The 12,540-nt window shown below is 46.2% G+C and overlaps 1 protein-coding gene across 1 annotated transcript in view; it reads left to right on the top strand.

The window, feature by feature from the left end:
- Positions 1-3,988: 3,988 nt before the first annotated feature.
- Positions 3,989-12,540, top strand: part of TECPR1 (tectonin beta-propeller repeat containing 1) — a 62,553-nt gene continuing 54,001 nt past the window's right edge. Inside the window, exon 1 of the mRNA XM_069734218.1 lies at positions 3,989-4,115. The gene's annotated coding sequence lies outside the window, so the exon portion shown is untranslated. The remainder of the gene's footprint in view (positions 4,116-12,540) is intronic.

Genomic DNA, 12,540 nt, shown 5'->3' on the forward strand with positions numbered 1-12,540 from the left:
CAGATGAAAGTGCAGGTTCCTTCATCAGGTGGGGGGAGGAATACTAGTTGGCGACGTCACTGGCACAGGGCCTCTCATAGTACGCAAAAGTGTTGCTGCCGGTGGGAGGCGCCCCCGCCGTGCAAACACACCGCTGTACTTTGAGGGGCCCTGTGCCAGTGCCAATGCCAACAAGTGGGCCCCCCCTGCTTGCTCAGGTTCACAGCACTTGCAAAGTTGAAATACTTACCTCTCCCTGCTCCACTGCCGTGACGTGGTCCAGATTTCCTGGGCCCACTAATTACTTGAACCAGCCCTACCCACCACAACTTTAGCCAAATGACCCCCAATTTCAAATGCCTTCCAATTATTATAAGGTAAATTACGCTTGACAAGCTTCATTAAGAAGAATGGATGGTTTTGACATTAAAATGGGCACTCTAGGTGTTTTCCTGGCCCCCACTCACTGCCGACTATGCTCCCCCATTGACTTGCATTGGGTTTCGTGTTTCGGTCGATCCCGACTTTTCGCCATAATCGGCCGATTTCACTCGACCCGACTTTTGAGATAGTCGGGTTTCGCAAAACCCGGCTCGACTCTAAAAAGGTCAAGGTCGCTCAACTCTAATTATTAATAATAATAATTGTTATTTATATAGCGCCAACATATTCCGCAGCGCTTTACAAATTATAGCGGGGACTTGTACAGACAATAGACATTACAGCATAACAGAAATACAGTTCAAAACAGATACCAGGAGGAATGAGGGCCCTGCTCGCAAGCTTACAAACTATGAGGAAAAGGGGAGACACGAGAGGTGGATGGTAACAATTGCTTTAGTTATTCGGACCAGCCATAGTGTAAGGCTCGGGTGTTCATGTAAAGCTGCATGAACCAGTTAACTGCCTAAGTATGTAGCAGTACAGACACAGAGGGCTATTAACTGCATAAAGTGAATGAGAACATGATGCGAGGAACCTGATTGTTTTTATTTATTTTTATTTTTTTTTAAATAGGCCACACAGGGATCGTTAGGTTAATACATTGAGGCGGTAGGCCAGTCTGAACAAATGAGTTTTTAGGGTACGCTTAAAACTGTGGGGATTGGGGATTAATCGTATTAACCTAGGTAGTGCATTCCAAAGAATCGGCGCAGCACGTGTAAAGTCTTGGAGACGGGAGTGGGAGGTTCTGATTATTGAGGATGCTAACCTGAGGTCATTAGCGGAGCGGAGGGCACGGGTAGGGTGGTAGACTGATACCACGGAGGAGATGTAGGGTGGTGCTGAGCCATGGAGTGCTTTGTGGATGAGGGTAATAGTTTTGTACTGGATTCTGGAGTGGATGGGTAGCCAGTGTAATGACTGGCACAGGGTAGATAAATAAATAGGGCAGCACACTGCAGCGCCAAAACATGCAAACTTGAAAAAACGAAATTTGAACTGCATTACTGCACTAGAAATATGAAAAATGAGAGCTTTTAGCGCACAAAAATGGCCAATTTTATGTGTACCTCGTAGCCACGTTAAGGCATCTCTCTTATACGAGGTCCTACGTTTGACCTACCTCACTGAGAATAAACGTCTCCATCTGAATGGGTACATGTAAAAACCTCTTCTTGGACTCAAATTCTCTCTCTATGTGGAGGGGTATTGGACCTACTATAATTAAAACACCTGAAGCTAGGAGGCGGGGAGTGCACGATCAGAAGGCTAGAGAATACATTTCAAAAACCTGACCTGCACATCCAAACATAGACTGAGTGTGAACAGGTGCTGAACCCAGAGTCGCCAACTCGTATATAGCTAAATAAATAGGGCAGCACACTGCAGCGCCAAAACATGCAAACTTGAAAAAACGAAATTTGAACTGCATTACTGTACTAGAAATATGAAAAATGAGAGCTTTTAGCGCACAAAAATGGCCAATTTTATGTGTACCTCGTAGCCACGTTAAGGCATCTCTCTTAATTATAGTAGGTCCAATACCCCTCCACATAGAGAGAGAATTTGAGTCCAAGAAGAGGTTTTTACATGTACCCATTCAGATGGAGACGTTTATTCTCAGTGAGGTAGGTCAAACGTAGGACCTCGTATAAGAGAGATGCCTTAACGTGGCTACGAGGTACACATAAAATTGGCCATTTTTGTGCGCTAAAAGCTCTCATTTTTCATATTTCTAGTGCAGTAATGCAGTTCAAATTTCGTTTTTTCAAGTTTGCATGTTTTGGCGCTGCAGTGTGCTGCCCTATTTATTTAGCTATATACGAGTTGGCGACTCTGGGTTCAGCACCTGTTCACACTCAGTCTATGTTTGGATGTGCAGGTCAGGTTTTTGAAATGTATTCTCTAGCCTTCTGATCGTGCACTCCCCGCCTCCTAGCTTCAGGTGTTTTAATTATAGTAGGTCCAATACCCCTCCACATAGAGAATTTGAGTCCAAGAAGAGGTTTTTACATGTACCCATTCAGATGGAGACGTTTATTCTCAGTGAGGTAGGTCAAACGTAGGACCTCGTATAAGAGAGATGCCTTAACGTGGCTACGAGGTACACATAAAATTAATATTATTGTGAGGTAAATGAGGCTGATATTAATGCTAATATTAGTGTGAGGTAAATGAGGCTGATATTAATGCTAATATTATTGTGAGGTAAATGAGGCTGATATTAATGCTAATAGTATTGTGAGGTAAATGACGCTGATATTAATGCTAATATTATTGTGAGGTAAATGAGGCTGATATTAATGCTAATATTATTGTGAGGTAAATGAGGCTGATATTAATGCTAATATTATTGTGAGGTAAATGAGGCTGATATTAATGCTAATATTATTGTGAGGTAAATGAGGCTGATATTAATGCTAATATTATTGTGAGGTAAATGACGCTGATATTAATGCTAATATTATTGTGAGGTAAATGAGGCTGATATTAATGCTAATATTATTGTGAGGTAAATGAGGCTGATATTAATGCTAATAGTATTGTGAGGTAAATGAGGCTGATATTAATGCTAATATTTGGGGAGTTCGCCTGAGGCGAGGATGCAGTCGTCTCCTCCTCCCCGGCCCTCCGCTTCTCCTCCTCCCCGGCTTCTCCTCCTCTCCGGCCCTCAGCTTCGCCTCCTCCCCGGCCCTCAGCTTCTCCTCCTCCCCGGCCCTCAGCTTCTCCTCCTCCCCGGCCCTCAGCTTCTCCTCCTCCCCGGCCCTCAGCTTCTCCTCCTCCCCGGCCCTCAGCTTCTCCTCCTCCCCGGCCCTCAGCTTCTCCTCCTCCCCGGCCCTAGCTTCTCCTCCTCCCCGGCCCTCAGCTTCTCCTCCTCCCCGGCCCTAGCTTCTCCTCCTCCCCGGCCCTCAGCTTCTCCTCCCTGGCCCTCAGCTTCTCCTCCTCCCCGGCCCTCAGCTTCTCCTCCTCCCCGGCCCTCAGCTTCTCCTCCTCCCCGGCCCTCAGCTTCTCCTCCTCCCCGGCCCTCAGCTTCTCCTCCTCCCCGGCCCTAGCTTCTCCTCCTCCCCGGCCCTCAGCTTCTCCTCCCTGGCCCTCAGCTTCTCCTCCTCCCCGGCCCTCAGCTTCTCCTCCTCCCCGGCCCGAGCTTCTCCTCCTCCCCGGCCCTCAGCTTCTCCTCCTCCCCGGCCCTCAGCTTCTCCTCCTCCCCGGCCCTCAGCTTCTCCTCCTCCCCGGCCCTCAGCTTCTCCTCCTCCCCGGCCCTCAGCTTCTCCTCCTCCCCGGCCCTCAGCTTCTCCTCCTCCCCGGCCCTCAGCTTCTCCTCCTCCCCGGCCCTCAGCTTCTCCTCCTCCCCGGCCCTAGCTTCTCCTCCTCCCCGGCCCTCAGCTTCTCCTCCTCCCGCGCACTCTCCTCTCTCTGTCTGGACACAACCTGACCGCGCTGCTGTTATTTTGTCATCTAATTTGACGTAGAGATTCTCTCCACCAATCACAGCGCAGGTCAAGACAGAAGCAGCCAATAGCAGAGCTCGCAGCTCGGAGCTATCGCACCCACGTGTCTGCTCCAGGGAAGGAGGGACGGGAAAAAAAAAAACTGCAATGGCTGCGCTGTGTCAACATCTCCTATGTGTGTGCAGGTGACCGGGGCCGCCCTCCTACGTGTCATTAATTATACCGGGTGCCAGGGGCGGCAAGGTAAGCGGCGGCCATCCGTACGGCCTTTACAAAATGTCCTTACTGGGGTCATTGTGGAGACCTTGGAGTGGGAGGGGTTAATGAGGATGAGCCCCAATCTGTGCGCCCCTTCCGGACACTCTGGGTAATTACACCACTTTTTGAGGGCTTCTGTGTTTTATGGGGGGAGGTGAGACCCCCAGCTCCCAGTACATAGCACCACACCAGCCTTCCAGGGGATGTCCATGTGTTATGGGACCATATGGTGGCAGTTTAATGTATCTGTCATCAAAAAGTGGCTAAAAAAAGTGCGGACCACCATTGTCCGATAACCCCCACTGACCCCAGGTTTATGCCCCCCTTGATTTCTTCCTCCTAGTCCTCCCTGAGCTATAACTTTATTCTTTCCCCATAATTTATATATATATATTTCGGGAAGGGAAAGAGGGACAAAGTTAGTGGCGCGCAGAACGCCGGGAATTTTAGGCCACACCTCTGACCACACCCATTTCACAACTAGTCATGCGCCAACCACACCCATTTACACTGCTGATAACAATGTTTCATGAACAATAAGTATAAACAAAAAAAAATATGGCCACACAGTGCTCCATACTGTATAATGGCCCCACTCCATACACCTCGTACACACACACTGCTCCGCTCTGTACACCTCATACACACGGCTCCGCTCCATACACCTCATACACACACGGCTCCTCTCCATACACCTCGTACATACATGACTCCACTCCGTGCACCTTGTACACACACGGCTCCGCTCCGTACACCTCGTACACACATGACTCCACTCCGTGCACCTCGTACACACACGGCTCCACTCCGTACACCTCGTACACACACGGCTCCGCTCCGTACACCTCGTACACACATGACTCCACTCCGTGCACCTCGTACACACACGGCTCCACTCCATACACCTCATACACACACGGCTCCTCTCCATACACCTCGTACATACATGACTCCACTCCGTGCACCTTGTACACACACGGCACCGCTCTGTACACCTCATACACACACGGCTCCGCTCTGTACACCTCGTACACACATGACTCCACTCCGTGCACCTCGTACACACACGGCTCCTCTCTGTACACCTCGTACACACACGGCTCCTCTCTGTACACCTCATACACACACGGCTCCTCTCTGTACACCTCGTACATACACGGCTCCTCTCTGTACACCTCGTACACACATGACTCCACTCCGTGCACCTCGTACACACACGGCTCCTCTCTGTACACCTCGTACACACACGGCTCCTCTCCATACACCTCGTACACACACGGCTCCTCTCCATACACCTCGTATACACACACGGCTCTGCTTCGTACACCTCATACACACACGACTCCTTTCCGTGCACCTTGTACACACGGCTCCTCTCTGTACACCTTGTACACACACGGCTCCTCTCCGTACACCTCGTACACACACGGCTCCGCTCCATACACCTCATACACACACGGCTCCTCTCCATACACCTCGTACATACATGACTCCACTCCGTGCACCTTGTACACACACGGCACCGCTCTGTACACCTCATACACACACGGCTCCGCTCTGTACACCTCGTACACACACGGCTCCACTCCGTACACCTCATACACATACGGCTCCTCTCCATACACCTCGTACACACACACGGCTCCGCTCCATACACATTGCACACTCTGCTCCGCTCCATATACCTTGTACACACACGGCTCCGCTCCGTACATACGTGGCTCTGCTCCGTACACCTCGTACACACGCAGCTTCGCTCCGTACACCTTGTACACACACGACTCCGCTCCATACACGATGCGCTGTTTATTTATATATTTTTTTATATTATTTAATATCATTATTCCTCAGCAGTATGCACAGTTACACGTGCAACGAGACTGAATATTTTAATTTTATTTTTGAGATTTCTTTTTTCTTGTGTCATGGAGTGGGAAAAAGGGAGTAAGGGACATAATAGGAACTTTTATTTTATTTGTTTATTTTATTTTTTTTATAAATATATTTTTTAACATTTTTTTTTCTTGGTCCCGCTAGGAGACTTGAATTTGTAATATTGCAGTAAATCACTTATCCCCTACGAGGCCCAGACACAGGCGACCGACATGGCAGACATAAGGTCCAGGAGCAGGACCCCAGCTGCTATGACTGATCCATAGCCCCAAACAATGATGTTGCAGGGAGGCAAAGGGTTTTGGAAGGGATGCGCTCCCATATTTCCAGCCTCTTAAATGCCGTTGTCATGGTTAATAGCAGCGTTTCAAAGGGTTGTCCGTAATGGGGTACAAGTCTGCAGTCCCGCAGAGTGAATCATCACATCGCACACACTGTGTCAGCACCAGTCATGTGACTGCATGTAGACAATTTGCATACTCCCGGACACAATCTGACTAGACGTCTGTGGCTGTGCATGTCTAGTCTGCACTTGACCGCATGTATGCAAACTGCTTATTTGCAGTAACGCTTCCGGCACCGGAGAATCCGTCCAGCATTTACAGTGCATGCTGTGCGGATTCACAAGTCTGCAGTCACATAGAGTGACTGCAGACTTGTTCCCCAAGGACGGACAACCCTTTTAAATTCTTAAATGCGCAGTCAGCAATGACAACGGCATTTAAATGACAGCAGACTTGTGAATCCTCACATTGCACGCACTGCGCACTGTGTCAGCGCCGGTCATGTGAATGCAAATAGACGATTTGCATACTCCCGGCCGGCCACAATCCAACTAGACATCTCTGGCCGTGCACGTCTAGTCTGCACATAACAAGTATGTGAATTGCATTCATGTAATTTTTCCTGTAAGATGTTACGTTAGTCCCAATTTTTTAACTTTTATAAGGGTTATCCTGAGAAAATGGACCCCGCAATTTTTTACCCAGTTTCTTCTGAGCCTGCTGTTACCCCACATGTGTTCATAAACCCCTGTTTGAACAAACGTCAGGGCTCGGAAGGGAAGGAGCCACCATTTGAATTTTATATAAAAAATGTGTCTGAAATAGATTGTGGATGCCATGTCGCGTTTGCAGGGCCCTAAGACGCCCAAACAGAAGAAACCCCCCACAAGTGACCCCATTTTGGAAACCACACCCCTCAAGGAATTCATCTATTGGTATATTGAGCATTTTTAACCTACAGGTGATTCACAAAACTATATAATTTGGATATGAAAACAATTTTGTTGTTGTTTTAGCCCCAAATTTATAATTTCCACAAGGGGGTAAAAGGAGAAAATAGACCCCATAATTTGTTATGCAATTTTTCCCAAATGTGGCAGTACCCCATATGTGGTTATACACTACTCTGTGAGTAGATTCTAGGCTCCATTATCTGAGCCCCTGAGGTGCCAGATCAGGAGAAACCCCCCCCCCCCCCCCCCCCAGGTAACTCCATTCTGGAAACTTCACTGCCTAAATAATTCATCTAGGGGAGTAGTGAGTATTTTGAACCCACAGGTGCCTCACAGAATTTTATTAAATTGAGACGATAATGCCAAACATGTGGCCACGTTCTGTGGTTTAGGCACAGGGGGCTCAGGAGGAAGGAGGCATTTGGATTTGGGAGCGCAGAATTCACTGAATTTTATTTGAGGGGTGGGAGCCATGCCGCTTTTCCAGAGTCTTTGTTCTAGCAGTAACGTGGGGACTTCCTATATTTCCAGTGACAGATGATGGACCTGAGTGGGGACTGGTTTTGTGCGAGATACATTAGGGTTTTTATTGGTAACACTTTTGTGTACATAATATTTTTTTATCGCTTCCAGTATAAGGCTGGATCACATTCTTGTGTTCTACGCTGAGCACTTACCTCGGGGTTTCCATGTGAATCTCACAAAAATTAGATTCATGCGAAATCCCCAACAGAACCACCCACCATAATTAGGCAGATGGAGACACTTTGGGGTCCATTTGTTGTCAGGTTCCGGCAGTGTCATTCATTTTAGGCGTTCACAGATCTGCGGTCGCCCACAGTTGTGCGCAAAAATGATGCCTAAAAAAGTGACACAGCCAGAACATAGACCAGTCCAAAGTGTCTCCATCTGCCTCATAAGTGAGTGGTTCTAGAGAGTGAGAGCGACCCATGGATTATGGTGGCCCCACGTCGTAAAAATTCCAGCAGCTTTGTATCTTTTGTGACTTGTATGTCGGCATAACTTGCGGGACCACCTTCACTTCCCTTACATTGCAATGTACAGTGGTGTCAAAAAGTGATTGCACCTTCCTGATTTACTGTTCTTTTGCACATTTGTCACACTAAAATGTTTCAGATCACCACACAAATGAAAAGATAACACAAGTAAACACAAAATGCCGTTTTAAGGGAAAAATAAATACAAACCTACAGGCCAATGTGGTGATTGCCCCCCAAAACATAAATTAACTGTAGTTTATCACATCTTTGGGAAGCAGAATTCAAATTCCCTGGACACACTCAGGCCTGATTCCTGCCACAGCTGTTCTCAATCAAGAAATCACTTAAATAGGACGTGCCTGACAAACTGAAGTAGACCAAAGGATCCTCAAAAGCCAGACATCATGCTGTTATTTTTGTCTAATATTTATATATTTTTTGTGATCTGAAACATTTAAGTGTGATAAACATGCAAAAAAAAGTAAATCAGGAAGGGGACAAACATTTTTTTACACAACTGTATCATCGACATACTGTAATTTTTGGCCAAAGTCACCACATCGTTGCGGCCCGTCTTGGCTAAGGTCCTCTGCAGAGTACTTGCACTTCAGTAGCCCCTTCGTTCTTGTGATCATGAGGTCCCTGTGGCTGGACCTCCGCATATGGCAGCATGATCGCATAATTACCTACGACACCACAGCCCGGTTTGATGCATCCGTGTCTTACGTCTGGGTACGGAATGACCACGAGTCTCCTGACTCAAACCTAACAGGCTCATGCAAACCCATAAGTTGAGGTCAAGAGACATACAGACGTTCCGCACATCTCAAACTGAAAAACACAGATGTGAAACCAGTAGTATAGCGGTATGACGTCTGCACGGTAATGCAGCACACCAGGCTTCTGTTCTTACATTATTTATAGGAAGTGAAAGTGGTAAATTAGAAGAGTAATTCACTGCACCGTCTCCTCTGCCAAGACTCGTTCTTCCCTAAATTGCATCATGACAAAGCATCCAGGACAATTATATATTTGTCTTCTCGGATCCTCGTAGATACCAACCAGTCAGCAATGTCAGATCCGTCCTTCCGAGAGGTGTTAAAGGAGTTGTCTCGTCTTATCACATGCCTAAAATTCGAAAAATCTTTACAATTTGCTGAAAATCTTCTCTGTTCTCAAGATCACAGGGTTTTTAAAAGGGGGTATTCTCAAGTGTAGGCGAGGAAATATCTGATCACTCGGTGTCAGTTATCCCTGAAGAACAGACGTCGAATCATGTTCACGACCGCTCCATTCATTCTAATGGGAGTGCTGCAAACCATCTGATCGCAGCGCTCATCAACCTCCGGCGCTCCCATTAAGAGTGAATGGCGCTGTAGTTTGCATGTTCGATCACTGCTCCACTGTGAAGAGCCCCAGTTTCCAGGGCTGTGGAATTGGTAAGCCAAACCTCCGACTCCTCAATTTCCATGACTGTGACTCCACCAAAATGGGCTCCGACTCCGTCTCCACAGCCCTACCAGGGCTGTGGAGTCAATAAGCCAAACCTCCGACTCCTCAATTTTCATGACTCTGACTCAACCAAAGTGGGCTCCGAAAAATCTTTACAATTTGCTGAAAATCTTCTCTGTTCTCAAGATCACAGGGTTTTTAAAAGGGGGTATTCTCAAGTGTAGGCGAGGAAATATCTGATCACTCGGTGTCAGCTATCCCTGAAGAACAGACGTCGAATCATGTTCACGACCGCTCCATTCATTCTAATGGGAGTGCTGCAAACCATCTGATCGCAGCGCTCATCAATCTCCGGCGCTCCCATTAAGAGTGAATGGCACTGTAGTTTGCATGTTCGATCACTGCTCCACTCTGAAGAGCCCCAGTTTCCAGGGCTGTGGAATTGGTAAGCCAAACCTCCGACTCCTCAATTTCCATGACTGTGACTCCACCAAAATGGGCTCCGACTCCGACTCCACAGCCCTACCAGGGCTGTGGAGTCAATAAGCCAAACCTCCGACTCCTCAATTTTCATGACTCTGACTCAACCAAAGTGGGCTCCGACTCTATGACTCCGACTCCACAGCCCTGCCAGTTTCCATGAACTCTGTGGTCTTCAGTAGTCAATACCCCAGCGATTGGAAAGTTAACATAGAGGATAACTTTCAAACGTAAGAATGCCCCTTTGATTCCATAAGTTTATAGCTTATTGCCAAGTTTCCGCTCACCTCCTAGGTGGCGAGTATCCTTGGTAAAGACCGAAACTCTTTACTAAACAACTTGCTGCATTGAAGCTGGCCAGATCCCTAAATCCGGCCAGATCGTTAAATCCGGCCATCCTCAGTATCTCAGTAGGTGGCAATAACTCCAGAATTCATCCAAAGAAAACAGTGATTCTCAGTTGTTGTTTTTTTGTGACACATTGTTCTTTGTCAGTGGTAAATGTAGGTTGATGTGCTTTGAATTTATTAGTGAAAATTTCTAAAATTTGGCAAAAGCATAGAAGAATTAGGAATTATTAAAAGTAGAATTTTGATGCAACGGTCACACCACGCAAAATAGTTTATAACATTTACCATGTGTATAGTTTACGTTTGCATAGTTTTTGAAACGTCCTTTTCTTTTGTTATAATGATAGAACGTTACAAAATTTTGCAGCAATTTTTCTTATTTTTTTTTTCTTCAACTAAATTTACAACGCCTATATTTTTAGGGACTACTTCATATTTGAAGTGACTATGTCAGAAAAGTAAACAAGATCCTATCTTAAAAACTGCACTGGGCTACAAAGACTGCAAAACGGCGTTCAGTAGATTGTTGCTTTAGCCCCAAATTTTACATTTTTATAAGGGGTAATAGGAGAAAAATGGACCCCACCATGTATATCACAATTTTGACTGACTACATAGATACCACATATGTAGGAAGACAATACTTTTCGGGTACACCGCAGGCTTTAGGAGCAATGGTACGTCATATTGGGAGTGCAGATTTGCTGAAATGGTTTGCAGGTGCCAAATCACATTAACAGAGCCCCTGAAGTGTCCAAACAGCGAAACCTGACCCCATTTTACAAACTACAACTCTCAATGAATTATCTAGGGGCGCGATTGGAAAATCAGCCAAGAACATCTGAAAACTCAAACCCCACCAACATAATATTAAAAAAAAGAAAAAAACGACAGGTGATCACATATATAACAACCTTTAAAAAAAGACGCATAGAGGAATAATGATCAAAAGAAAAAACAGGCTAAAGATTTTTTTTTTTTTTCTTTTGTTCTCAATTTATAGCATTTTTGAGAACAACTCCAATACAAATGACTTTTCGTTTTTGCTTTTTAATATCTTACTCCAAGACCTAGAAAACCTTGCTGCGGCTGCATCCTTGCTTCCGCCTATATCTATTAATCCTACAAAGAACAAGGAGTAAAAATCCCATACGCAGGTATAAAAAAGAACGTATAACAATCTTTATTAAACACATATACAAATATAATATACAGACTGACTATACAAGGTACAGAAACTGGTGCAAATACAGAGGACACAAACACTGTGGTAACACATGGGGCTTAATAAACGGATGACCTCAGATGAAGGTAACCAAACGTATCACAATACTGTGCTGTAAGTACTATATGGTATAATATGAGTCGTAACTGACTACCAAACTCCACACATTGCAAGTCACTTCTAAAATTAAGTCCTAAAGAAAGTGGGAGGTCCACCATTCATCTTACCCGCAAATATGTGCCAGTGCGTGACTCCAGCAGCCCCGACGCGCGTTTCGCGTTGGGCTTCCTCGGGGGGCTGTGAGGTATGTGTGTTTAGAGCGGTCTTATAAATACAAGGGGCACCTGTCTTCAATAATCGGCGTGAATGATGGCGCATGCGCGGTAATGTGCAGATCCGCCTATACCGCATCATATCCTGCTCTTCCTGTGGCGCGACGGGCAGAGGGAAATCCCTCATGACGTCTCAAGCCCGCCGTGTCACATCCTGAGGGCGGGAGAGGATGAGTCACGATTCCTGCCATACCACGCATGCGCTCTCACCTCGATCACCATTTTGGATAAGGGCAAAAACGCCCTCACAAACAGCGCTATAGCGGTAAAGTATATAAATTACATGTAACTCAATCATATAATAGCGCCTAAACATATTACACTTATGGTGGGAATGCTAATGTCTATAATTAGCTAAACCTATCATATCCCAAGAATAGAAGGGGAAATGAATAAAAACAGGAAGGAAGGGGTTATAAGAGAGGCGGTACAGGCTGCAG

Source organism: Ranitomeya imitator, chromosome 7 (genome assembly GCF_032444005.1).
Source record: "Ranitomeya imitator isolate aRanImi1 chromosome 7, aRanImi1.pri, whole genome shotgun sequence".
Taxonomy (NCBI): domain Eukaryota; kingdom Metazoa; phylum Chordata; class Amphibia; order Anura; family Dendrobatidae; genus Ranitomeya; species Ranitomeya imitator.